Source organism: Gymnoscopelus braueri (genome assembly GCF_963280865.1).
Source record: "Gymnoscopelus braueri genome assembly, contig: SCAFFOLD_121, whole genome shotgun sequence".
NCBI lineage: Eukaryota > Metazoa > Chordata > Actinopteri > Myctophiformes > Myctophidae > Gymnoscopelus > Gymnoscopelus braueri.
In genome coordinates this window covers 167,423-192,960 of record NW_027660871.1, presented here as the reverse complement: position 1 = coordinate 192,960, position 25,538 = coordinate 167,423, and the positions used below count along the sequence as shown (strand labels likewise).

General features: G+C 40.7%; 1 long non-coding RNA gene across 1 annotated transcript; it reads right to left on the bottom strand.

Annotated features, from left to right (window-relative positions):
- Positions 1-258: 258 nt before the first annotated feature.
- On the bottom strand, positions 259-17,778 carry LOC308081118. The gene is made up of 6 exons (XR_013932798.1): positions 17,652-17,778; positions 16,454-16,526; positions 14,425-14,475; positions 11,865-11,950; positions 9,018-9,059; positions 259-1,179 (listed from the first exon to the last, which is right to left on the bottom strand). It is a non-coding gene; the product is annotated as an uncharacterized lncRNA (long non-coding RNA).
- Between the last annotated feature and the right edge of the window lie 7,760 nt (positions 17,779-25,538).

Below are 25,538 nucleotides of genomic sequence, written 5' to 3'. Positions count from 1 at the left end.
AAAAAAAACACATCTGTATTCATTGTAAATGTTAAATACATGTGACTAAATACATTACCAAACATATAGATTCACTTTTCAAACACATGGCAAAAAGAAAAATAAGTAGAGACAAAGCAGAGCAGATATAGTTTAAAGTATTTATTAACACAATTGTATTATTGGTACCTTTACTGTAAGCAACACCATTAATATATTTGGTATAATGTCCTATCAATTATTTTTACTATAGTTATTATGATTATATGTAATTATGGTCATATTTTATGATTCTATATATAGGTTAATATGAGTTATTAGTGACAATTAAACAATTATATTTTATGATAACTATTACAATGCCTGTAAACAGTTTATTATTGACAGATATATTATTGATGCTCTAATGGTTATTATTATTACTACTATTACTGTTATTGTCCAAAATTATATTCTAACCTTTAAGTAATTTCAATATTTTCCAGGGTGAAGCAAAAAACCCGCCTCCTATTTCAGCCAATTTAGGAGTGCACGGGGAAAAAATTCTTGCACCGACCCCTTTGTTAAAAAAGGCGATCAAGCAAGCTCCTGGTAAATATATTAAACAAACTAATAAATGTAACATTCTGAAAAATAAGTAAAACTTTTAGGGCTGCAACTATATTGATTAAGTGAATTATCTCAAAGTGTATTTTGTAGATATCTAATTTTGTATTTATCAATGAATCAATGTGTAACATTTTCCATAATTATTTTGGGATTACATTTATTAGTTTAATTAAGAAATTAAGTCCTATTTTAATGCTTGTATATTGGCTGTTTGAATAAAATTAAATTTTTTGACAACATTTATTAAAAAATAATTTAGTCCTAATAAGTGTTACAGTCTTACAGCCCTAAAAACAAATGGTGAGTTAAAACATTTACAACATGCACATGTAAATATAAGGTAGTGGGTCATGAAAAGGCAGTATACAATCCAAAATAGTTTGTTATGCATTTTTTAGAATTGATTATTTTATGTGTGAGTTTGTTATTACATTCAGGGATGGCCAATATTGTGTTTATAGAAATTGGGTACTACCGGTTCACGACCCACAACATAAATGACAATTAGAAATATGACAATTATTCACAAAGAACATTCCTGAAATGTAGAAAATGGTTAAAGGCAAAAACAATATCAGTGCTGGACGGCTTCTGAAAAACAGGGAAACAAGTGTTAGTGTTCTTTTCAAACAAATGCTTCACAATCAGTAATTATGAAAAAAGACAAAACAATGCTACAATATGAATAATACTAGCGACAAGAGAAAAAAGGTGAGATTTGGCTGCTGCGTAATGGGAGATTCCAAAGTATAGGTGCGGCTACGATGAGGCCCGGTCACTACTTGGGCAGCTGATTCACATGTTCCAGTGATATATCCAATGACAGGGTTGGTGATCAAGAGGTTCCATTGTTCGCAATCCGTTTGTTATTTAGTGTGGCAGATGAGACTTTGCGCTGGAGTGGCACCAGAGAATGATGTAGCGTTGGCTATGAATAGTTCATACCGTCAAACGATCATCTCTGGTGACCACTATTTGGGCAGCTCATTCACATGTTCCAGTGATATATCCAATGACAGGGTTGGTGATCAAGAGGTTCCATTGTTCGCAATCCTTTTGTTATTGAGTGCGGCAGATGTGATTTATAAGAGCAGGTCAGAATGCGTTTGGTGGGAAAGAGCACGATGTCCTTGAAACTAAGGTCTACATGGTTCCAGTGTTTGCAAGCTTGTCTTGCAGGCTATGCACTAGTCCTGATCGGAGGATAATACGCAATACACAGGATCATGGTAGCTGTAGTACGTACGTAGTACTCCAGACTGTAGACATTGCTCTGGTCTTGAGATGTAAATGTGATCCAACAGCGTGTTTTTGTCAGTAGTCTTCTCCTTGATCAGTTGTGTGTATCCTCTGGACTCGAGCAGCATCGCTATCGGAGTACCTACACTGGCCAGTAGATTTTCGTTGAAATCACCACAGACTACGATGGGATGGTGGTCCATCACTTCTAAGGAGTCCAGAAGCGCCTTCAGATTTTCCATGAACGGGTCATCGTAACGTGGTGGTCTGTACACTGCAGCGATCAGAAGCTTGACAGGGGACTCTATCTTGACGACCACAAACTCGAGGTTTGTCACATTGTGTAGGTAACGCTTTTCACATGCCTGGAAATGGTCCTTCACATACACAGCGACGCCACCGCCATTCTGTTCTGCACGTTCAGGACGGCTGGTGTACGAGATGTGCTTGTTGCGGCTGAACATGGTGTATCCATCCAATTGGAGACTGTCAGCCACAAAGGAGCCGGTGAGATGCGTCTCGGTCAAGCACAGGACATCTGCATGGGTCAGTTCGTGATGTTTTTTGATGTCCTGAATGTGTGCCGGTAAACTTTGCGTGTTGTGATGGACAATCGCGAGTGTTTGCGCCTGGCCTGTCGTCTCTCGATACTTCAACAGTGGCATAACACTGTCCAGTGAGGCGGTCTTCATGGATTCCAGGGCAGCTGTGATTGCAGGATCAGCATAGATTTTCTTCGCATCGAAGTCAATGATGTGCAATCCTTGCAATGACGTTGTCCTACTGAGGGCAACGTAGGCCATGCCTGGTTGGAAGATCCGTTTCAAGGAAACCACAGCAGATTGTGTAGTCATGCCTTGGACTTTGTGAGCTGTGCAAGCATATGCCAACTTGATGGGAAATTGCCTACGAAGCGTGTTATTGCTCAGGTGTTCCTCATATCTCTCGACGTACACTTGTGTACTGCCAGGTGTAGTTTTCCGGTATTTCTGTCCTGCTTCAGGCTTGTCTACTACAAGCCAAAGCTTGGCTACTCTACTCCCGTCCTCGTTTACGTGCATCTCTACACTAGCCATCTTGCCAAATGTCCCGTTCACAAGGCCATCCTCCACATCTATGTTCCTGATGATCACGATTGGGGCGCCTTCTGCAACCTGCAAGTTGTCAAGAAGATCGTTCTGCTCTCCTGTACAGGGACTGGCAAGGCGAGTCTTGTGGTTATGGACTTGCTTGTAGTCTTCCGCGGGTATGTTGACGATGTGGCTGTGGAGCGCAGACAAAGATTTGGCGTTGTGTTCGGACACCTCTTTGTTGGTTGCGAAGATGTGCACAACATCCTTAGGACAACGGTCACGCACAGTCACTCTCTGAGCAAGGAGTGCTTTGTCTCCGTCACTCAGCGGATCCTTCTTCGCTTTGACTCTCAACCTATTCAGAAGCTCTGCGTAGGGCAGATCATCTTTCTGTCGCATGATCTCGGTCAACGTGATCATCTGAAAGTGTTCGAGCAGAAGGTCCGGTTTGCCTTCCTCGAGCACACAGAGCGGTTTCCCACTTGACGTTGGAGGGAGCTGGTAAAAGTCGCCTACTACAAGTACCGACATGCCGCCGAATGGCCTCTTACTGCCTTTAATCTCTTGCAGTCTCCAGTGGATGTAGATAAACATAGCCTTTGAAATCATCGACACCTCATCTATGACGATGATCTCCGCATTTCCCAGCTTTGCCCTCACGTCATCCAATTTGTTTCCCAGTCCTATGTAGGGTGGTTTCAATTTTCTTGGCAACTTCAACAGGGAATGCAGTGTGTTTCCCGCGATGTTGTATGCCGCAGTTCCTGTAAACGCAGACAGCAGCACTGTGGGCATGGATGCATCCGTCTCCTCAAACAGTCTGGGGAGTCGACGGAGAATCCGTGTTGCCTCACCGTAGATGCACTTGATCAGGTGTGATTTGCCAGTTCCAGCACCCCCAGTGACAAAGAAGAAGAAGGGTTCGGGTTTCTGGTCGAGTACGCTCTTGAAGCACCATTCACGTACAGAGTGAAAGATGGAGGCTTGAGTCCGGTTGAGGTTTCGACACATTGAACGCAGATAATCGAGGCTCATTTGCGGAGCCGATACCCTGTGACCAACAATTGTACCCACCTCTTGACAACTGAACTCTGGGACGTCGTCTTGTTCGTCGTCTGCCTGTGGATCTTGATCTTGTTCGGCAAGACATTCCATCCGCTCGAGCTCATTTTCTGGGGCAATGTTGGCCCACGCATCTTCCGCAGGGCCATGCTTCATGAATTCCTCTAATGCTTCTTCCATCGATTTGCTGTGTTTTTCATACCTCATTTTGTTCTCATCAACAATGGCATTTGCGCGGCATGTCCATTTTTGTCCAGGTATTTTCACAGACGCAGAGTCGTAGAACTCCTTGTAGGTGGGGAAGATTGCGGTTTTCAGTGTGGTCTGATAGCGATGCGGAAGGTAAGCCTTCAGCAAGTTGCCGAAGTATTTCTCGGGGTCCTTCTGTTCCGAGAACTTCGCGTATCTGATAACCGCGGGTCGGCCATCCGTCGAGCGCTTCTTAATGGTTCCCATGTTGTCAGACAGCTTCAGGCAATCTGGCTTTTTTGCTTCGCTACCGTACACAATCCTGTACTCGGATGCAAATTCTGCTAGACACATGTTGTCAAACACCAGTGTTTTGGGTCTGGCGTTGTATTTGTCAAGAAGCCCTGACATCCACACTTGGTTCGAATCGGCTGGTCTTTTCTGCAGCAAGCTGAGCGGGAGGCTCATTTTCATTGCATTGTCATCCGTCGGGAGGAAGACAACTTCGCGGGAGCATTCCTTCAATTGCAAGCTGCAAGTTCGGGCCACTGCCTCCTGAGAGCTAACCTGTCTGTTTTTCACATATGCGTGAACAAGTTCGTTCATTGCACCCCTTTCGGTCACTTTTGTGGGGTCTATGCCTTCGACTACTTGTTTCAGAAGCTCACCCATCTCATGTTCGGCCTTGGATATGTAGGACAGCATGTATGAGATGCAAACAAAGTGGTCCAGGACAAACTGGATATCCATGTTGGCATTCCAGGCCTCCAGCAAAACTGGGTTGTAGTTGTTCACATAGCAGTCCTTGACTCCACGCTTCATCAAGAGGACCTGGACATTCCTCAAGTCTTCAAGATAGCTGTCGTACTCTTCGTGAGTCAAATTGCACTTTGCCAGCAACTCTGAGAGATCGGTCAGTTCTGATGGCAAGTCCAGAAGTAGATCATACAGAGGTTTGAGTTTGGCCAAAGCAGCTTGTGCTCTTGCCCTCTGTTGTTTGCCTATGCCTTCGGTACTCCTCTTTGCACTTTCGTTTGCTCCTTCATTTCCTCCTGTTGCGCCCCTTTCGTTTTCATCCGTGACTTCCTCCATTGGATCAACTGGCGTTGGGTTAGTTAACCAGGTTGTGTCCACTGGTGCCTTGGGGAATCCAAACCTGCATGTCTTGTTACCTTTCTTACAGGACTTTGTGTGGTTTTTGCTGTGCATCTGAACTTCTTGGACAATTCGGTGAAGCACAGGATTTTCGTTTGGATCAGGCAGCTGGCACGAAATGTAGCGGTCCGCAAATTCGCATATCTTCTCGTCCGAGTCTTCTCCAAGTTTGGGGGCGTCGGCTACCCACATTAAGGCGTGAACATGCGGCGAACCCCGGTTTTGATACTCGATTCTATGGAACCAGTCTATGACGTGTCCGATTGGGCGAGCATCAGACCGCAGCAGTTTTGAATACGCAGAATGAACTCGCTTGTCAAACATTCGCATGGTAGTCACTGCATTGCTTCTGAGGATGTCACATTTCTCATTCCAGTCCAGCTTGTCAAAATCCACTATTTGGCCTTGCTGTGCTTTTATTGCCGTTATGACCTCTGGCCATCTGAATTCTGCAGCACTTAAGGTCAAAAAGAAGGTAGGTGGGCCTAACTGACGGACCATGGCAAACAAATCATACATGGTCTTCTGCCAGTAGGCTGGCGTCCCCCTAAGGGGTTGCATGAACCTTGTTGCATCCCGGTTTCTGACCAGTCTCTCAACTTCATGCTTGTCCTGCAACATCTTGTTGGAGATCCTGCGACCATCCTTGGTAAAGGGTTTGCCCTTCCTCAATTGAATTGAGATGGTGTTTTTTGCCAAGTGGGTCTCTGTAACAAACTGGGCAAAAAAGAGATAGCTTTGGTCTCTTGCAAAACGATCATCAACATTGAAAAGCCTTGCGTTGAAGTACCTGCTTGGTGTCAGTTTGAGCTTTCTCTTCCGATCCAACGTGTTCTCTCCAGTTGGAAACAATGTAGGGAAGGCCCTTGCTTCGAGGTTAGGGGCTGTGCTATAGCTGACAGGCCTGTTTCCTTCAGCTGGGGCGATGCAGAATATGCCATCTCCGTATGTCATTGTCTCTTGTCCAATGTCATCCGGTTCCAAGCAACTGTCCAGGCCATGTCCAGGTCTCAGCGCATCTTGCTCATCTTGGGCAGTGGGTGGATGTTGATCCACTCTCTGTGATGGGTCGAGGGTTTCAGTCGCATCGGCTACTTCCATCATTTCGGCGTCGTCACAACTGTCCATGACTTCGTCTGTGCCCGTCTGTTCAACAGTGGGTAGGTCTTCAAGTTCAACAGTGGGTAGGTCTTCAAGATGGCCCTCCACATTTTCATCGTTGATGCTCTCATCATCTCGGATTGTGATGTTTTTGTAGTCGGGGTGTGTCTCGATGAGTTTCCTCAAGCCCAGTAAGACATTGGTCATATTGACAGTGTGAAACAAATGATAACCTTTGTACCGCAGACGTCTCTTCAGTTTCACCCTGTACAAACGGGATGAGTCGAGCCTTCTGGGTAGGGTGTTTACTGTGGTTTCCACATCTGCTGGCACGCACACCACAGCACCATATATAGCACTCTGTTTGCCTTTAGGAAGTGTGAGAATCTTGGCAAATGGTATGTCTATTGCCGATATTTGTCTTTCCAGCACATTGAGTTGGCGGAGCTCTGGAGGAATGGGTGCAAGTTCCAGGTTGTTTGCGACAGCCAAGCGTGGCATTCTTCCTGCTACTACACTTTTGTGACAGCATTGACAAATCCACTCTTTTCGCCTTTCTTCGGGTACAGTGCAATCTTCCGGCCCTCCACATTGATCATCACACGAATGAAGGTATTTGCCTGTTAAGCAGGCAGCAACCACGCGGGGTTTGATCGTGTAATTTGACCGATGACAAACATACACTTGATCAGAGAAAAGAGTCCGATGGCACGTTGTGCAAACAAAAGTTGGTCCATGTTTTATGACGTTCTGGAAACTCGCTATAGCGCCTTGCAGTAGCTCATTCTGTGTGGGTGCGGGAGCTAAATCTATCCTCGCAGTAGCTAAATCTTTCCTTGCTTTTACAGCAATGCTCCGTTTGCGCAGGTCATCACATAAGTCCTTGTAATAATTTCTTATTCTCATTGAACGTCGGATGTCACGGCGCATGTTGAAGAATGTGTCCGTTTTGCATCTGCGGGCCATGTAGGACTTCATGTGTTCCCTAACCTTTTCCCTGAACTTCTCATCTCCTCTGAACCTCTTGTTTCCATAAGCCTTCATTTTGACTTGATGCTGCCCTCTGAACTCCTCATCTCCTTTGAACCTCTTGTTTCCATAAGCCTTCATTTTGACTTGATGCTGCCCTCTGAACTCCTCATCTCCTTTGAACCTCTTTTTGCCATATACCTTCATTTTGACTTGATGCTGCCCTCTGAACTCCTCATCTTCATTGTATGTTCTTGTGAAGTATGAGTTCTTAAATTGTTTTTGCCGTGTCCTGAATTTTGCATCCGTTATACATCTCATGGCAATGTATTTGTTCATGTATTCCTTCCTCGGAGTCCTAGGTTTTTCCTTGGTATCAGATTGCAGTTGGTCCTTTTGTCTCCTCATTATTTTCCGTTTCCGTTGTTGACTCATTTTGTTGGCTCCTTCATTTGAAGTGTCTGACATCACTTGTGTTGATGGTGAATGGCCTGCCTGCAGAGAATGCTTGGTGATTGGAGGTTCAGTGTTTGTTTCATCCTGGCTAGTTAGATCGACAGGCTCTTTGTTAATCAGGTTGTCAGGATGAACTTGTGTTGTTGACAGATGGGGTGACCGAGCATTTGTCTGTTCAAATGTCACTGGCATGAAGTCAAACTGCATTTTGTCAATAGTGTTTGAGTGTGAGAAGTCAATTAGCTGGTCAATCTTAGCGAATAGATCATCCAACTGAGTGAAGGTCATCATTACAGCTTTTCCTCCAGGCAACGGTAGGCCATCAGCACTTCTCTGATGAGAGTCAAACAGTCCATATCTTCCAGACCTGTCTCTAAAAACAGCAATGGTGTGTGGTGACACTGTTAGGAGTGCATATTTGACATTCTCAGACAGACACTTAAGTCTTTCCTGAAGCTTCAGCCACCAATGCCGTCGGTAGGGCTCTCCCTCAGCTCTCATATATCCCATGTCCACGTCAGATTTTTTCACGGAGTATGTATTGTATTCCGTTTCCACCTTGAGAGGTACTTCCTCCATTGTCAGCTGGCATGACTTAAACAGCTTTTGTCTTTTTAGTTGTTCTATTGTTCTTTTATACAGACTGTCTCCCTTGTCCAGTATCTTGTCAAGATCATCCATCTTCAAGTCAAGACCTTCATGTTGGTGTGCCAAAAATGTCAGACCCATGCATGTACACTGCCGATTCTTTGACATTTGGGAAAACTTATGATGATTTTGGCTTTTGGATGCCTGCACAGATTTCACAGAGGGTGGCACGGTGCATGCTTGTTGTACAGGGTCATTGTTGGAAAGGTCCATGGCCTCGCCAATGTTGTCTTGTTCTTCAACATCAGACTGTGCATGTTGCTGACCTATTTCTACCACAGACTCCAGGGCTGGACTAAATATATTTTGTGTCCCTTCATCGACCTCTGTGCAACCGTTTGGTGAATCTGTATGGGCCAATTTAGCATCCCAGCATTTCTTTTTAGCGAAAGATCTCTTCCCACGACGAGGCATGATGTCACCAAGTTTTAGATCTGAACTTTTATTAGAATTTACACTCTTTACCAAAAAACACCTTCAATACTAGTGTAGCATTAGTCACAAATCACTCTAGGCTTCTAGAATTAACTTACTTACCGTTAAACAGTCACCAGAAGAGCTGTTCCGATCTGATGAACACTAGAAAAAAAAAAGAACAATTTCAGACTAGCGCTATAGTTTTAGATATAATTAGATTTATGACGGTAGATTTTCAGGCCGTTGCGCAGCCTTCAAACCTAGTCCTATGTTGCACTGCTATGACATGGGTCACTGAAGCATAGCCATTTGAAGTGTTATAGCTACTATTGCACATACCAAGTTTGGCGCGTTAAGCATGTTCGGAACTGGAGTTATGGCTGTTTAAAGGGCACATTTTTGATTACAATCTTTGTCTATGATCAAGTATCGGTACATATGAAGTAATTTCTCTGACTGCGTTGAGTTCTCTCATCTTTCCATAATGTGCATTATTGATGTGTTAGCAATCTAACAGCTGCATTTGTATGTATGGTGCTTATTTTATTTTATATCCATCTACCATTCATGCTATTATGGCTATATCAAACAAAGCTAACTATCCCTTGTTAAACTTTAACTATTCAACATTTTATACAATATTAACCAAAACATTTGGAAAAGTATAACTAAAGAGAGAAAGTATTACATAAGCATATATGTATACCAAAGATGATGTATATGATGAGTACACCATAGAATTGAAGTACGCATATCATCTGCATAGTTTATATTAGGTATAGCAGTGTGGGGAAATAATGCATTAATTTATAAGTTTACTGTTGCAAACACTAATGTTACCATTTATCTGTAGAGTAATGGTGTAACCATTTTGTTTTATTCCATTTGAATGTTTTGATTAAGACTTTGACTAAATTGAATCCTATATAGTCATGACCTTTTGAAAATGTGTGGAAACAGAATGCAACTAGAGAAAGTGCTTCTCGGAGCACAGGTCTCCACCAGGTCAGGTAGGTTATTGTGGGCCAGCAATGTTTGGAATGTGTCAATCAGGATGAATATGAACTGGACAGATTTGTTTTGATCAATTGACTATGAAGATAATGTGTACCGATTTGCGTGATGTTTGGACAACATTTGTGGGACTAATCTAAAAACAATTGTTTTGCAAAAATCGGCCTCCTGATGGAACTATAATAGGGCAATGTTAAAGGTAGGGTAAGTGATTTGCAATTATTCAAATAATTGCAAAATGGGTCTATGTTCTGATAGTGCTCGTTACTATAGAGTGTCCTGTCCATATAATGAGTCTCCATGTCTCTCCAGCTCTTTATAAAACAGAAAATGCATTTTCGTTTCAGTTTCAGTTTCATTTCCAATTTTATCCAATCAGGATAGAGAACTCAATCAAGATATAGATTAAACAAGTGAAATTGGAAGTGATGACACTAAGGAATGAGCAGGAAAAATTTGAACTGGAACACTATAAAAATTAAGCTTAAAAATGGGTACTTTCTCCTGATTGGCTGAGATTTTGACACCTACCAGAAAATGTATTTTCTGTTTATTAAAGAGCTGGAGAGACGGGGAGACTCCTGTTACTGAAAAAACACTCTATAGCAATGATTATTATCAGAATATAGTGCTTTAACCTTTTAACAAAATACTTTTTGTTTTAACCCAAAAATATCACTTACCCTACCTTTAAGAGGGTGGCACTTGTATCTCAAAGTAGTGCGAATGTGCGTGTAAAGTTTCACCGCAATCAGACGGTGCTATAATTTGCGGTATTCTGTTCAAAATAGGCCACTGCTGCCCACTTTAGATGTCAATCTTAGCTAATCAGGATGGAATATGAAAGGTCCAACAGATCCATCTTGATCACATGACTATTTGCATGCAATTTGGATAAAATCTGAATGAGTAATATCAAAAATAAGTTTTACACAAGTCAGCCACCTGATGGCGCTATAAAAGGCAGATGTGAAAAATGCAGGGCAAAGGCTTTCTTGGCCACTAGGGAGTGTGCATACAAAGTTTTACACAGATCGGTGCAGTTATAGGTAAAAACATGAATCGACCTTCTATAACGCCACCATGAGGCTGACGTGACATTTTTCAAGTGGCATTTCTTCCTCTGCCAAGTGGGAATGTGCTTGCAAAATGTCACAGAAATTGCACGCCGTGTTCATGATTTGAGGCATTTTGTTCAAAACGGAGCAATCCTGCAAACTTTGGAAGCCAATGAGGATGGAATATGACAAATCTGAAAGACCGGTTTTGTTTAATGACAATAGAGATACTGTGTACCGATTAGCGCCATGTTTGGACAACATGTGTAGAAGCACGGTCAAAAGTGTGTTTTGCAAAAATCGGCCTCCTGGTGGTACAATTACAGGCCCATGTGACTGATTTGGGACATAATTCTGCTCTGGCATCCAGAGAGCGTGTGTGCACAGTTTTACTGCCATCAAGCCAACGATACCAGAGATTGACTGTCCACAGACAGAATGACACACACACACACACAGGGTGCAAAACAGTCTCAGCCATGCCTTCCGGCCTGGCGGAGACAATAAAGTGTGCAAAATAAGCTAAAAATAATAGGAGTTGGGTCAGTTGGCATTTAAAAAATAAAGAAAATGTGTTTCAATTAAGCTAATAATCTGGGGACCAACAAAATAATTTGGGGACCCCTCCTGGGAATCTTGATAACCCCATGCATGTAATGCACCGATCTCTGTGAGGACGGCAGTCACAGAGATTATTCCATGATTTTTCAAAGGTACAGTAAAATCACCGTTTTTTTTTTTGCTTGATATGGCAGTTAAAGAGTTAAGCTACATAGAGTATATATATTGGCAATGATTCATTAAAAACAGAATGGATGACCCCAAGACAATTTCCATATGCTAACATTAGATAGTTAGATCTAAAACGCTTGGTGTCATGTTATGTTAAACAAACCTTGCAGTAGTGCAGTCTGGGATGGTCCCCTCAGTCCACAGCTGTGTTGGCCAAGATATCAGGTCCGGTGTACAGCCACGCCACAGCTGAAAATATCAATCAAAAATACTGTATTTTAGACAAAATTATAAATTCTTCTTCGTCTTGGATACACCACTGTCTGGAATATTAACTGATCATCATACATACAGGTCTACTAATAACCTTTGTTGCTGTTGTCATCTTAAATTGACCAGCCAAAGTAAAAGTGTTCTCCAACTTGTTTGGAGATCAGAGTAATGTGGTGGATGCGTTTAACGCATGTTGCCAATCAGCTGTGTAACATTAGTAGGCTAACGATGGCTCGTTGGGCCTCTGGATTATTAATCACAATTTTTCACAGAATATATATAACATATGCAAGGTTGCATTTTGTGTTATATAATGGATTGTTACAAATAGGCGGAGGTGGATTGTGACACAATGTTATGAAAAACAATGATGTAGCTAACAGAGCTAGCTCTGAAACATGACTTCAACCTGGTGTTTGCACTTTATCCATTTACGGCCAGTACATCTACATAAAAGTTTGAGAACCACTGCCCTACATCATCATACAAGAGTGGCATACAATAAGAGTAAAAAATAGCAGATCTACTAGCTGCCAACGTGTCTTGGTGCTCCACTTTTCCATGTCAAGGACCCGCAAAATGATATGCATTTGGCCGCAGACCCCATCTCAAAATATGGTGTTCCAGGGACTCCCAGAAGCACATATCCGAGTTAAAAATGTTCGCAGAGGAACCCCAATATGATATGTATTTGGCAGCGGACCCTTATGTCAAAATGTGTTGTTCCAGGGACCCCCAGAAGCACAGATCAGAGTTAAAAATGTTTGCAAACTTTCAAGATTTTTCAAATATAGCAGATCTACAAGCTCACTTGGTGCTGCGCTATGATCTTGTATATCTGCTATTTTTGAATAGCCAAAGAAATCTAAAATGGCAGCGATCCCAGTCTTAAAGGGTTAATAAAAAATTCAGGCATGCCTAGCACTTATCACAATATACGTAAATCAAGCTATCGATATTGGCAATGGCTCCTTAAACACTGGCCCTGGATTGACCGCAAGACAATTAGACACACAAGTGAGCATGTTTGTTTGTCAGGTACTTATTAAAGCATACTTTCAAATGGAAATGAATATACTAAAAAATACATTGCATCCACGACGTGAAAACACAGCAACTATACCAGTTAACTACACCAATGTACCAGTATGCAAACAGTCTTACTTAAGTAGGGGTGATACTGCTAGTATACTCCTTCTGGGTGAATACAGTAACTGCCTTTAATACGAAATTGTGAATTTGAGAGACCAATTTCATCCAATCAGGAGAGAGAACTCATACAGGACCCAGCCTATCCAATCAATTTATTGATTATGATTGGATGAAATTGGCAACCCACCCTTTATTTTCTGTTTAAAAGGGACCTGCAGAGACAGGGTGTTCCCTGTTACTAAACAAACACAAAGCAATGATGGCTATCAGCATATAGCATATGGGGCGGCAGTGGCTCAGTGGTAGAGTGGCCGGGTAGAGTGAACTGGAAAACCACAAGGTTCCCAGTTTGATCCCGGGCTGGGGCGCTCCCCTAGAGTTAGTGTCGAAGTGTCCTTGAGCAAGACGCTGAACCCCTAATTGCTCCCGATGAGCAGGTTGGTGCCTTGCATGGTTTCCTCCGCCATCGGTGTATGAATGTGTGTGTGAATGGGTTAATGGCACAATCAATGTAAAGCGCTGCGGATAGAAGCGCTATATAAATGCACCATTTATATAGCTTTCTATAACCGGGACAATAGCAAAGAAACCCATTTTTTGGGTGAACTCCTCCTTTAATGGGCATCAACATGGGCAATTTATTCAATACCTCTAATCACCCCCTATAGAGGATATGAGCATGCTTAAAGTGAATGGCACATCGAGTGGCAAAGCGAGTGGCAAAGCAACATGCAAAGTGAGTTTAACATTGTTTAAAGGGATATTTCACTTTCACATAAAATAAACATTAAAAAAATATATTTAAAAAAAATGAAAGAAGTTATGGCAAAATAAAGGCCCCCTCACACATTAGTAGGACACTCTAATGCGTGAGGGGGCCATGAATTTTCCATTACTTTTTTCATTTATTTTTAATATATTTTTTAAATGTTTCCCCCCGCCGAAAGTGCAATCAGATATGACTTTTCTGTTTGGATGCATGGGCTGTCAAGGCCAGAAAGTATTTTTTTGACACTCAGTAGGCATTCCTGCATAACTTCCGGGTTTGATGATGATGTCACACGCATATCCTGTATTATCACCTTTCAGTCAGCTGACGACTCAATTGAAACCTGAAGCAACACATAATTGTCACCTGGATACCAGTGGTTCTCAAACTATTGTAATGTCAAGGAGCTTCCATTTTTTAGCCTATGCATAGACCACAGACCCCCATAACCTAGTATTTGACCCCAAGACAATGTCAATAAGCCAACATTAGATAGTTACATCTAAAATAGGATCAGGATGTTACACACCTTGCAGTAGGTCTGGGATGGTGTGTCTGTCACCTGGGTCCACAGCCAGAGCTGTAAAAAAACAAATACAATATTTTAGACACAAAGCTATTAAAGTACATGCATATCAATAGACAATAGTAGATCTACAAGCTCACAAGTGAGTTTGTAGATTGGCTATTTAATATAAGGCTACACGTTTACAGTGAGCTTGTAGATCTGCCATTTTCAAATATGTATAATGCCTTGTTATCACATGGCTACAGATGTCTGGCAATTTGGGAGATAATTGGACAATAGCAAATCTACAAGCTCACAACACGTCGCATTGTGAACTTGTAGATCTGCCATTTTCAAATAGTTACAGTTTAAATAGGGCTGAAGTGGTTAATATAGCCTGTTTTCAAACAGTAAGCACAATCTACAAAGTAAGATTTCAAATAATTGTAATGGATTACAAGTACAATATTTGTCCATCTATGCCACCTGCCAACATACCAAATCAGCAATGCAACACTGTACAGTACTCACGCCGTACACAGATAGACAGACAGTCTGAGCAAAAGGGCGTGAGCATGTCAATATAGGGACAATAGCAGATCTAGAAGCTCAGAAAATGAGCTTGTAGATCTGCTATTTTAAATAAGGTTAAGTGGTGTGACCATGTGTGACCCCCACACCCACCTCATCTCAGCCCTACTTTATCCTGTTAGTGGCTAGTGGTCTGTGTTTGTTTATTCACAATTTTAACAATGTATATAGCAAATGCAAGGTTGCATTTTGTGTTATATAATGGATTGTTACAAATAGGTCGATTGTGAAACGATGTTATGTAAAACAATGATGTAGCAAACAGACCTAGCTCTGAAACATGACTTCAACCTGATGTTTGCACTTTATCCATTTACGGCCTGTACATCTACATAAAAGTCCTTGAAATTAACAAGTTTGAGAACCACTGCCTTACTTCATCATAGTAGAGTGGCACACAATGTGCTCCACTTTTCCATGTCAAGGACCCCCAAAATGATATGCATTTGGCCGCAGACCCCAATCTCAAAATATGTTGTTCCAGGGACTCCCAATGGCATATAGTTAAAAATGTTGGCAAAGGACCCCTAAAATTATATGTATTTTGCTGCGGACCCTTATGTAAAAATAAGTTGTTCCAGAGACCCCCAGAAGCACAGATCAGAGTTAAAAATGTTTGCAAACTTTAAAGGTTTTTCAAAAATAGCAGATCTACAAGCTCACTTGGTGCTGCGCTATGAGCTTGTATATCTATATATAGCCAAATAAATCTAATATGACAGCGATGCCTCCTTAAACACTGGCCCTGGATTTACCCAAAGACAATTAGGCACACACAAGTGAGCATGTTTGTTTGTCAGGTGCTTATTAAAGCATACTTTCAAATGGAAATGAATATACTAAATAATACATTGCATCCACAACGTGAAAACACAGCAACTATACCACCAGACTGTATGCAAACAGTCTTACTTAAGTAGGGCTGCTAGTATGCTCCTTCTGGGTTAACACAGTAACTGCTTTCAACCCCTTAAGACCGGGGACGCATCTATGTGTCAATTACAGATTTCTTTGGCTATTCAAAAATAGAAGATCTACAAGCAAGTATTCAAAGGCATCTACAAATATTTGCCAAACATATCAAATAGTGAGAAAAGCTGAAAAAGCAGATCTACAAGGTCACTTGTAAAATATAATATGACCCGCAATGAGCTTGTATGTGCCATTTTTTCAAAATCATTTTAAGATGGGAGTCCGCGGCCAAATACATATCATTTTGAGGGTCCTTGACATGGAAAAGTTGGAGCACCACTGATATAGCAACATACGTGTTTTACAAACTATTTATAGAATATATATATTCAAAGATTTGCACAATTTTTCAAAAATACCAGATCTACAAGCTCATAGCGCAGTACCGAGTGGCACGCTATGAGCTTGTAGATCTGCCATTTTGACCCCAAGACCATTTTCATAATGGAAACATTAGATGATTACAAATGTGTCAGGTTTAACAAACCTGGCTTGCAGTAGTGTTACACTGGAAGAGGTCTGTCTGCTCTTGTCACCAACAAACAAGATCTCCACCACACCTGCAAATGAATTAAAACATATTTATCATGAATTAACAAATATATTTATTTTAGACACAAACTTAAACTTAAGATACATTTGTTATTGATTTACATAGACAGTTGCTCACACCACATCTTATGTAGATCTACAAATGAGCTTCTACATCTGCTATATTCAATAGTGTAAGTGTGCTTTTTCCATTGAGGTAATTTATTCTAAGCACACAAGTAAGCTTGTAGATCTGCTACTTTTCAATCTGTAAAAATATTGCAAAAACAGTATTGACACACACGCACGCTCTCTCTCTCTCTCTCTCTCTCTCTCTCTCTCTCGCTCTCTCTCACACACACACACACACACACACACACTCACACACACTTACTTAAGTCCTACAGGAGAATTCCTGTTAGTGGCTAGTTGTCGGTCTTAATCACAAGTTTTATTTTAACAGAATATATAACAAACAAATGCATAGTCGATTAAAAGCTGCATTTTGTGTTATATATAATGAATTGATACAGATATATGGTCGATTGTGAGACGATGTCTCACCGACACCAAAAACAAACTTAGCTTAGCCTACAGAACTAGCCATGGAATTAACTTCAACCTGGTGTTTGCACTTTGTCCATATACGAACCATACATCTACATAAACGTTCACATTTCAAATATAAAGTGGTTATCTCATGGCCACGGATGTTACAATTATGTAGGGGCCCACAGAAGTACCAGTATGTTCCGTATTGTTCAATAAAAAACATTTTAATCCGATCGGTGGCCAGTCTCTCACCATTTCCGCCATGCTTTCAACTGTGTGACCCTATCGGTTGGGAAGTGTATTGCACTCTGATACAATATAACTCTATGAGAAAATGGCCACCGATCGGATTAAAAGTATTTTAATTGAACAATACGGAAGATACGGCTACTTCTGAGGGCCCGTACATAATTATAACATCCATGGCCATCGGGTAAACACTTTGTTTGAAATGTGAACGTTTAAGTAGATGTACGGAACAAAACGGGGAAAAGTGCAAACACCAGGTTGGCGTTCATCCACGACGATGCGACGTTAGCTTGTAAAGTTAGCGGCTAATAAGACGGATTATACTATAATACAACAATTATATTATTACTCACCTCACACAAAAGACGACGAAATGAAACTCCTCCGAAGAAAAGGTGTAGATCAGATATGATATAAAGGCAAATGAAGTTTAATGGTTAGCACTTTCTCTCGCTACTATATCTCCGACCGGCAAACCAAGTTCTGAGAAGTAAGGGAGCAGGGGGGTGGCTTGTCTCAGCATGTGCTTTAAGGGTTGCCAGGTTTTGCGACAGAAACAAGCAACCAGGTCTATGAAAACAAGCCCAAAAGAAGCGAGCCCTTCGCCATTTAAAAACTAGGCTATTTGAAAAAAGCCGATCAACAAGCTCACAACTCCTTGCGATAAGAAACTGCACTTTAAGAAAAATGCCAAAAAGTCACAACCACAAATATTTACGAGCAACTTGAGAGAAAAAGTAGCCACAATTCGCTTATAATAAGCGGACATGGCAACGCTAACGTGTATCGTTACATCATCTGACGTGACATCATGATCATGATCTTCTTTTCGCAGATAAGCAGTGGTGTAAAGTAACTAAGTACATTTACTCAAGTACTGTACTTAAGTACAATTTTGAGGTACTTTTACTTTACTGGAGTATTTCCAATTGTCTATACTTTTACTTTTACTCCACTACATCTCAGAGGCAAATATTGTACTTTTACTCCACTACAATTATTTGAAAACTTTAGTTACTAGTTACTTTGCAGATATCAATTATTACATTATAAAACATACATTAACCACTTTAGACCTATTATATAACTAGGCTATTTGAAAATAGCCGATCTACAAGCTCACATCGCGACGCGTTGTGAGCTTGTAGATCTGCTATTTTCAAACATTTTGGTACTTTTACTTTTGGTACTTTAAGTACATTTTGATACCAATACTTTTGTACTTTTACTCAAGTATATTTTGAATTCCGGACTTTTACTTGTAACAAAGTACTTTTTACATTGCAGTATTGATACTTTTACTTAAATAAAACATTTGAGTACTTTTTCCACCACTGCAGATAAGTGAGGCTGGGACCGAGGCTACATCATGATAGAACAGCGGCATAAAACTAAAAGTAAAGTATAAGTTAAAAAAAAAAGAAGTTAGGCTAATGAAAATAAAAATAAAGACTAAAAGGAGTTAATGAGAAGAAAAATATGTTCTAACCTCTGAAAATGATCCTTACATTAATCTTAAAAAATGAATTTTACTGAAATATTTCTATGTAGTTATTTAGTTTTTTATAACCAAAAAGTAAAATAACAAAACAACAACAGCAATAATAATAATAATAATAATAATAATAATAATAATAATAATAATAATAATAATAAGAATAAGAATAAGAATAATTTAAAATAATTATTATTATAATAAACCACAAAAGGCAGGTAGATTCCTCCCAGGGAGTTAATGAGATGAAAAATATTTTCTAACCTCTGAAAATGATCCTTACATTAGTCTTAATTTTTTTTTTTACTGAAATATTTCTATGTAGTTATTTTGTTTTTTATAACTAAAAAGTAAAATAACGAAACAACAGCAATAATAATAATAATAATAATAATAATAATTGTAATAATAATAATAATAATAATGATAATTTAAAATACTTATTATTATAATAAACCACAAAAGGCAGGTAGATTCCTCCCAGGAAATGTCAAATGTTTCCTAAACAAAACAAAAAAACATTTAATTAACAATAAATATCAATTAAATAATAAAACTTATTGAATTATAAAATACAAATTATTTATTTGTCCAAATAAAGTCACAGGCTTTAACAATTTTTGTAGGGCCCTCCCACTAATTGTGCAAGCCAATTACATTGTCACATGTCATCAGAGATCATGTGTAACTTAATGGAGTGGATTGGTCAAAAAATTATAATGTTTTTGCATCGAACGGTTACGTTTTGTGCATTTGTGGCGCCCCCTATGGACCAAAGTGGAAATGCTTTTGGGGATTCGTTGAGTAAACCACCCTCGACATGTGATTAAAATTTGGGATCAATTGGACGTTTCGTTCGCGATTTTTGAAATTTTTGGTAAAACGGGCCCCTCCCACTAACTTTGGAAGCCAATTACGGATGAACGGTAAGGACTATCAAAATGCCGTTTGGAGATGTTTATCGCATGGGTCCATAGATCACATGTACCGATTTCTGTGAGATTTGGACAAAATCTGTAGGAAAAGGTGCAAAAAGTGTGTTTTGAAGAAAATTCAAAATGGCGGAAAATCTATCCTGACGCAAATGGGCGTGGCCTATATGGGGAGATGCGTCGTGACCCAAGGAATCCAGGGGAAAATAAATTTTGATTTTACGACCTACGGTTCAAGAGTTATAGGCTAAAACGTAAAGGGGGCTGTTATAGCGCCACCATGTGGCCGATTAGTGTAATTATTTTTTAAATAATTTCGGAATAAATTATGAACCTCCCCTCCAAATCTGGTAACTCTAGCTCTTACGGTTTCAGAGAAAAAAATACTTGAATTTGAGTTTTTTCACTTTTTCATTAAAGCGGATGGGGAAATTTAATGCACTAATAAATCAATATCAATTAAACTATTTAACTAATCTCTTAGCAAAATACAAGCGCACGATTCCAGGTCAAGACGGTCATTTTGAGATATGGCACGACATTGGGGGATAAAAACTGTGGGAGGAGTAGCGGTTTGAAATAAAGTTTATCTATAAATAAATAAATAAAGAGTATAGAGTACTATAGTCTGGTTGCCCTGTTAGGGCAACCACACTAACTAGACGTGTCGCAATTCAGGGCAATTGCAAAGTGTGGTTGCGCCGACGCCGGTCGGGACTCGAGGAATACGCTGGGAGGAATATCGTCGGAGGCTGCGCCAATTACATTGTCACGTCACTCCTGAGATCACTTGCGTTTCATTTTGAGAGGATTGATCCCCCCAAAATAAGGTTGTGGCATCAAACGGTTACGTTTTGCGCATTTGTGCTGCCCCCTACGGATTAAAGTGGAAATGCTTTTGGGGATTCGTTAAGTAAACCACCCTCGACATGTGATTCAAATTTGGGATCGATTGGACGTTTCGTTCGTGATTTTTGGCATTTTTGGTAAAACGGGCCCCTCCCACTAACTTTGGAAGCCAATTGCGGACGAACGGTAAAGACTATCAAAATGCCGTTTGGATAGGTTTATCGCATGGGTCCATAGATCACGTTTACCGATTTTTGTGAGATTTGGGAAAAATCTGTAGGAAAAGGTGCAAAAAGTGTGTTTTGAAGAAAATTCAAAATGGCGGAAAATCTTTCCTGACGCAAATGGGCGTGGCCTATATGGGGAGATGCGTCGTAACCCAAGGAATCCAGGGGAAAAGAGATTTTTATTCTACGACCTACGGTTCAAGAGTTAAAGGCCAAAACGTAAAGGCGGCTGTTATAGCGCCACCATGAGGCCGAATGGTGTAATTATTTGTATAATAATTTTGGACTAAATTATGAACCTCCCCTCCAAATCTGGTAACTCTAGCTCTTACGGTTTCTGAGAAAAAAATACTTGAATTTGAGTTTTTTCACTTTTCCATTAAAGCGGATGGGGAAATTTAATGCACTAATAAATCAATATCAATTAAACTATTTAACCAATCTCTTAGCAAAATACAAGCGCACGATTCCCGGTCAAGACGGTCATTTTGACATATGGCACGAAATTGGGGAATAAAAACTGTGGGAGGAGATGCAGTTTGAAATATTGTTTATTAACATTGTTCAAGAACAATGTTAATACTAGACGCGTCGCAATTATGGGAAATTGCAAAGTGTGGTTGCGCCGTCGCCGGTCGCAGGTTGCCGCCGCCCCGACTTGAGGAATATGCTTGGAGGAATACCGTCGGAGGTCGCGTGACGTGCCATTCGAATTTGGTGCTGATTGGATCCTGTGTTCGTGATACATGGCGTTTTGATTTGAAGAAATAGGCCCCTCCCACTAAAATAAATAAGCCCCTCCCACAAATGTAGCGGGCCAATGACATCGTCATGTCACTCCTGAGATCACCTGCTTTTCAATTTGAGAGGAGTGATCCCCCCAAAAATCATGTTTTTGCATCAAACGGTTACGTTTTGCAGAGTTGTGGCGCCCCCTATGGCTCAAAGTGGAAATGCTTTGGGGGATTTGTTGAGTAAACCACACTTGACATGTGATTCAAATTTGGGATTGACTGGACGTTTCGTTCGTGATTTGTGTTTTTTTTTGTAAAACGGGCCCCTCCCGCTAACTTTGGAAGCCATTTACGGACGAACGGTAAGGACTATCAAAATGCCGTTTGGATATCTTTATCGCATGGGTCCATAGATCACGTGTACCGATTTGTGTGAGATTTGGACAAAATTTGAAGGAAAAGGAGCAATAAGTGTGTTTTGAAGAAAATTCAAAATGGCGGAAAATATATCCTGACGCAAATGGGCGTGGCCTATATGGGGAGCTGCGTCATGACCCAAGGAATCTAGGGAAAAATACATTTTGATTTTACGACCTACGGTTCAAGAGTTATAGGCCAAAAGGTAAAGTGGGCTGTTATAGCGCCACCATGTGGCCGACTGGTGTGATTTTTTTTTAAATAATTTTGCAATAAACTATTAACCTCCCCTCCAAGTCATGTAACTCTAGCCCTTATGGTTTCCGAGAAAAAAATACTTGAATGGGAGTTTTTGCAATTCCCATTAAAGTGGATGGGGAAATTTAATGCACTAATAAATCAATATCAAAAAATCTATCCAGACGCAAATGGGCGTGGCCTATATGGGGAGATGCGTCGTGACCCAAGGAATCCAGGTGAAAATAAATTTTGATTTTACGACCTACGGTTCAAGAGTTATAGGCCAAAACGTAAAGGGGGCTGTTATAGCGCCACCATGTGGCCGATTGGTGTGATTTTTTTTAAAATAATTTTGGACTAAATTATGAACCTCCCCTCCAAATGTGGTAACTCTAGCTCTTACGGTTTCTGAGAAAAAAATACTTGAATTTGAGTTTTTTCACTTTTACATTAAAGCGGATGGGGAAATTTAATGCACTAATAAATCAATATCAATTAAACTATTTAACCAATCTCTTAGCAAAATACAAGCGCACGATTCCAGGTCAAGACGGTCATTTTGAGATATGGCACAACATTGGGGAATAAAAACTGTGGGAGGAGTAGCAGTTTGAAATATTGTTTATATAGAATAATAAAGTTCATCAAGTACTATAGTCTGGTTGCCCTGTTAGGGCAACCACACTAACTAGACGCGTCGCAATTCAGGGCAATTGCAAAGTGTGGTTGCGCCGACGCCGGTCGGGACTCGAGGAATACGCTGGGAGGAATATCGTCGGAGGCTGCGCCAATTACATTGTCACGTCACTCCTGAGATCACTTGCGTTTCATTTTGAGAGGATTGATCCCCCCAAAATAAGGTTGTGGCATCAAACGGTTACGTTTTGCGCATTTGTGCTGCCCCCTACGGATTAAAGTGGAAATGCTTTTGGGGATTCGTTAAGTAAACCACCCTCGACATGTGATTCAAATTTGGGATCGATTGGACGTTTCGTTCGTGATTTTTGGCATTTTTGGTAAAACGGGCCCCTCCCACTAACTTTGGAAGCCAATTGCGGACGAACGGTAAAGACTATCAAAATGCCGTTTGGATAGGTTTATCGCATGGGTCCATAGATCACGTTTACCGATTTTTGTGAGATTTGGGAAAAATCTGTAGGAAAAGGTGCAAAAAGTGTGTTTTGAAGAAAATTCAAAATGGCGGAAAATCTTTCCTGACGCAAATGGGTGTGGCCTATATGGGGAGATGCGTCGTAACCCAAGGAATCCAGGGGAAAAGAGATTTTTATTCTACGACCTACGGTTCAAGAGTTAAAGGCCAAAACGTAAAGGCGGCTGTTATAGCGCCACCATGAGGCCGAATGGTGTAATTATTTGTATAATAATTTTGGACTAAATTATGAACCTCCCCTCCAAATCTGGTAACTCTAGCTCTTACGGTTTCTGAGAAAAAAATACTTGAATTTGAGTTTTTTCACTTTTCCATTAAAGCGGATGGGGAAATTTAATGCACTAATAAATCAATATCAATTAAACTATTTAACCAATCTCTTAGCAAAATACAAGCGCACGATTCCCGGTCAAGACGGTCATTTTGACATATGGCACGAAATTGGGGAATAAAAACTGTGGGAGGAGATGCAGTTTGAAATATTGTTTATTAACATTGTTCAAGAACAATGTTAATACTAGACGGGTCGCAATTCTGGGAAATTGCAAAGTGTGGTTGCGCCGACGCCGGTCGCAGGTCGGCGCCGCCGGGACTTGAGGAATGCGCATGGAGGAATACCGTCGGAGGCCGCGCGACGTGCCATTCGAATTTGGTGCTGATTGGATCCTGCGTTCGTGATATATGGCGTTTTGATTTTAAGAAATAGGCCCCTCCCACTAAATAAATAGCCCCCTCCCACAAATGTAGCGGGCCAATGACAACGTCCTGTAACTCCTGAGATCACCTGCTTTTCATTTTGAGAGGAGTGATCCCCCCAAAAATCATGTTTTTGTATCAAACGGTTACGTTCTGCGCAGTTGTGGCGCCCCCTATGGATCAAAGTGGAAATGCTTTTGGTGATTTGTTGAGTAAACCACCCTCGACATGTGATTTAAATTTTGGGATTAAAAACGGGCCCCTCCCACTAACTTTGGAAGCCAATTGCGGACGAACGGTAAGGACTATCAAAATGCCGTTTGGATATCTTTATCGCATGGGTCCATAGATCACGTGTACCGATTTGTGTGAGATTTGGACAAAATTTGAAGGAAAAGGAGCAATAAGTGTGTTTTGAAGAAAATTCAAAATGGCGGAAGATATATCCTGACGCAAATGGGCGTGGCCTATATGGGGAGTTGCGTAATGACCCAATGACTCTAGGGGAAAAAATATTTTTATTCTATGACCTACGGTTCAAGAGTTATAGGCCAAAACGTAAAGTGGACTGTTATAGCGCCACCATGAGGCCAAATGGTGTGATTATTTTAAAAATAATTTCGGACTAAATTATGAACCTCCCCTTCAAATCTGGTATCTCTAGCTCTTACGGTTTCTGAGAAAAAAATACTTGAAATCTAGTTTTTTCATTTTCCCATTTTCCATTAAAGTGGATGGGGAAATGTAATTCACTAATAAATTAATATCAATTAAACTATGCAACCAATCTCTTAGCAAAATACAAGCGCACGATTCCCGGTCAAGCCGGTCATTTTGACGTATGGCACGACATTGGGGGATAAAAACTGTGGGAGGAGATGCGGTTTGAAGTTTTTCAGTTTCTCTATAACAATAGTTTGGTTGCCCTGTTAGGGCAACCACACTAATAAGGACTGTGGCGCCCCATATCGATCAAAGTGGAAATGCTTTGGGGGATTTGTTGAGTAAACCACCCTCGACATGTGATTTAAATTTGGGATTGACCGGACGTTTCGTTCGTGATTTTTGGCATTATTTGTAAAAACGGGCCCCTCCCACTAACTTTGGAAGCCAATTGCGGACGAACGGTAAGGACTATCAAAATGCCGTTTGGATATCTTTATCGCATGGGTCCATAGATCACGTGTACCGATTTGTGTGAGATTTGGACAAAATTTGAAGGAAAAGGAGCAATAAGTGTGTTTTGAAGAAAATTCAAAATGGCGGAAGATATATCCTGACGCAAATGGGCGTGGCCTATATGGGGAGTTGCGTAATGACCCAATGACTCTAGGGGAAAAAATATTTTTATTCTATGACCTACGGTTCAAGAGTTATAGGCCAAAACGTAAAGTGGACTGTTATAGCGCCACCATGAGGCCAAATGGTGTGATTATTTTAAAAATAATTTCGGACTAAATTATGAACCTCCCCTTCAAA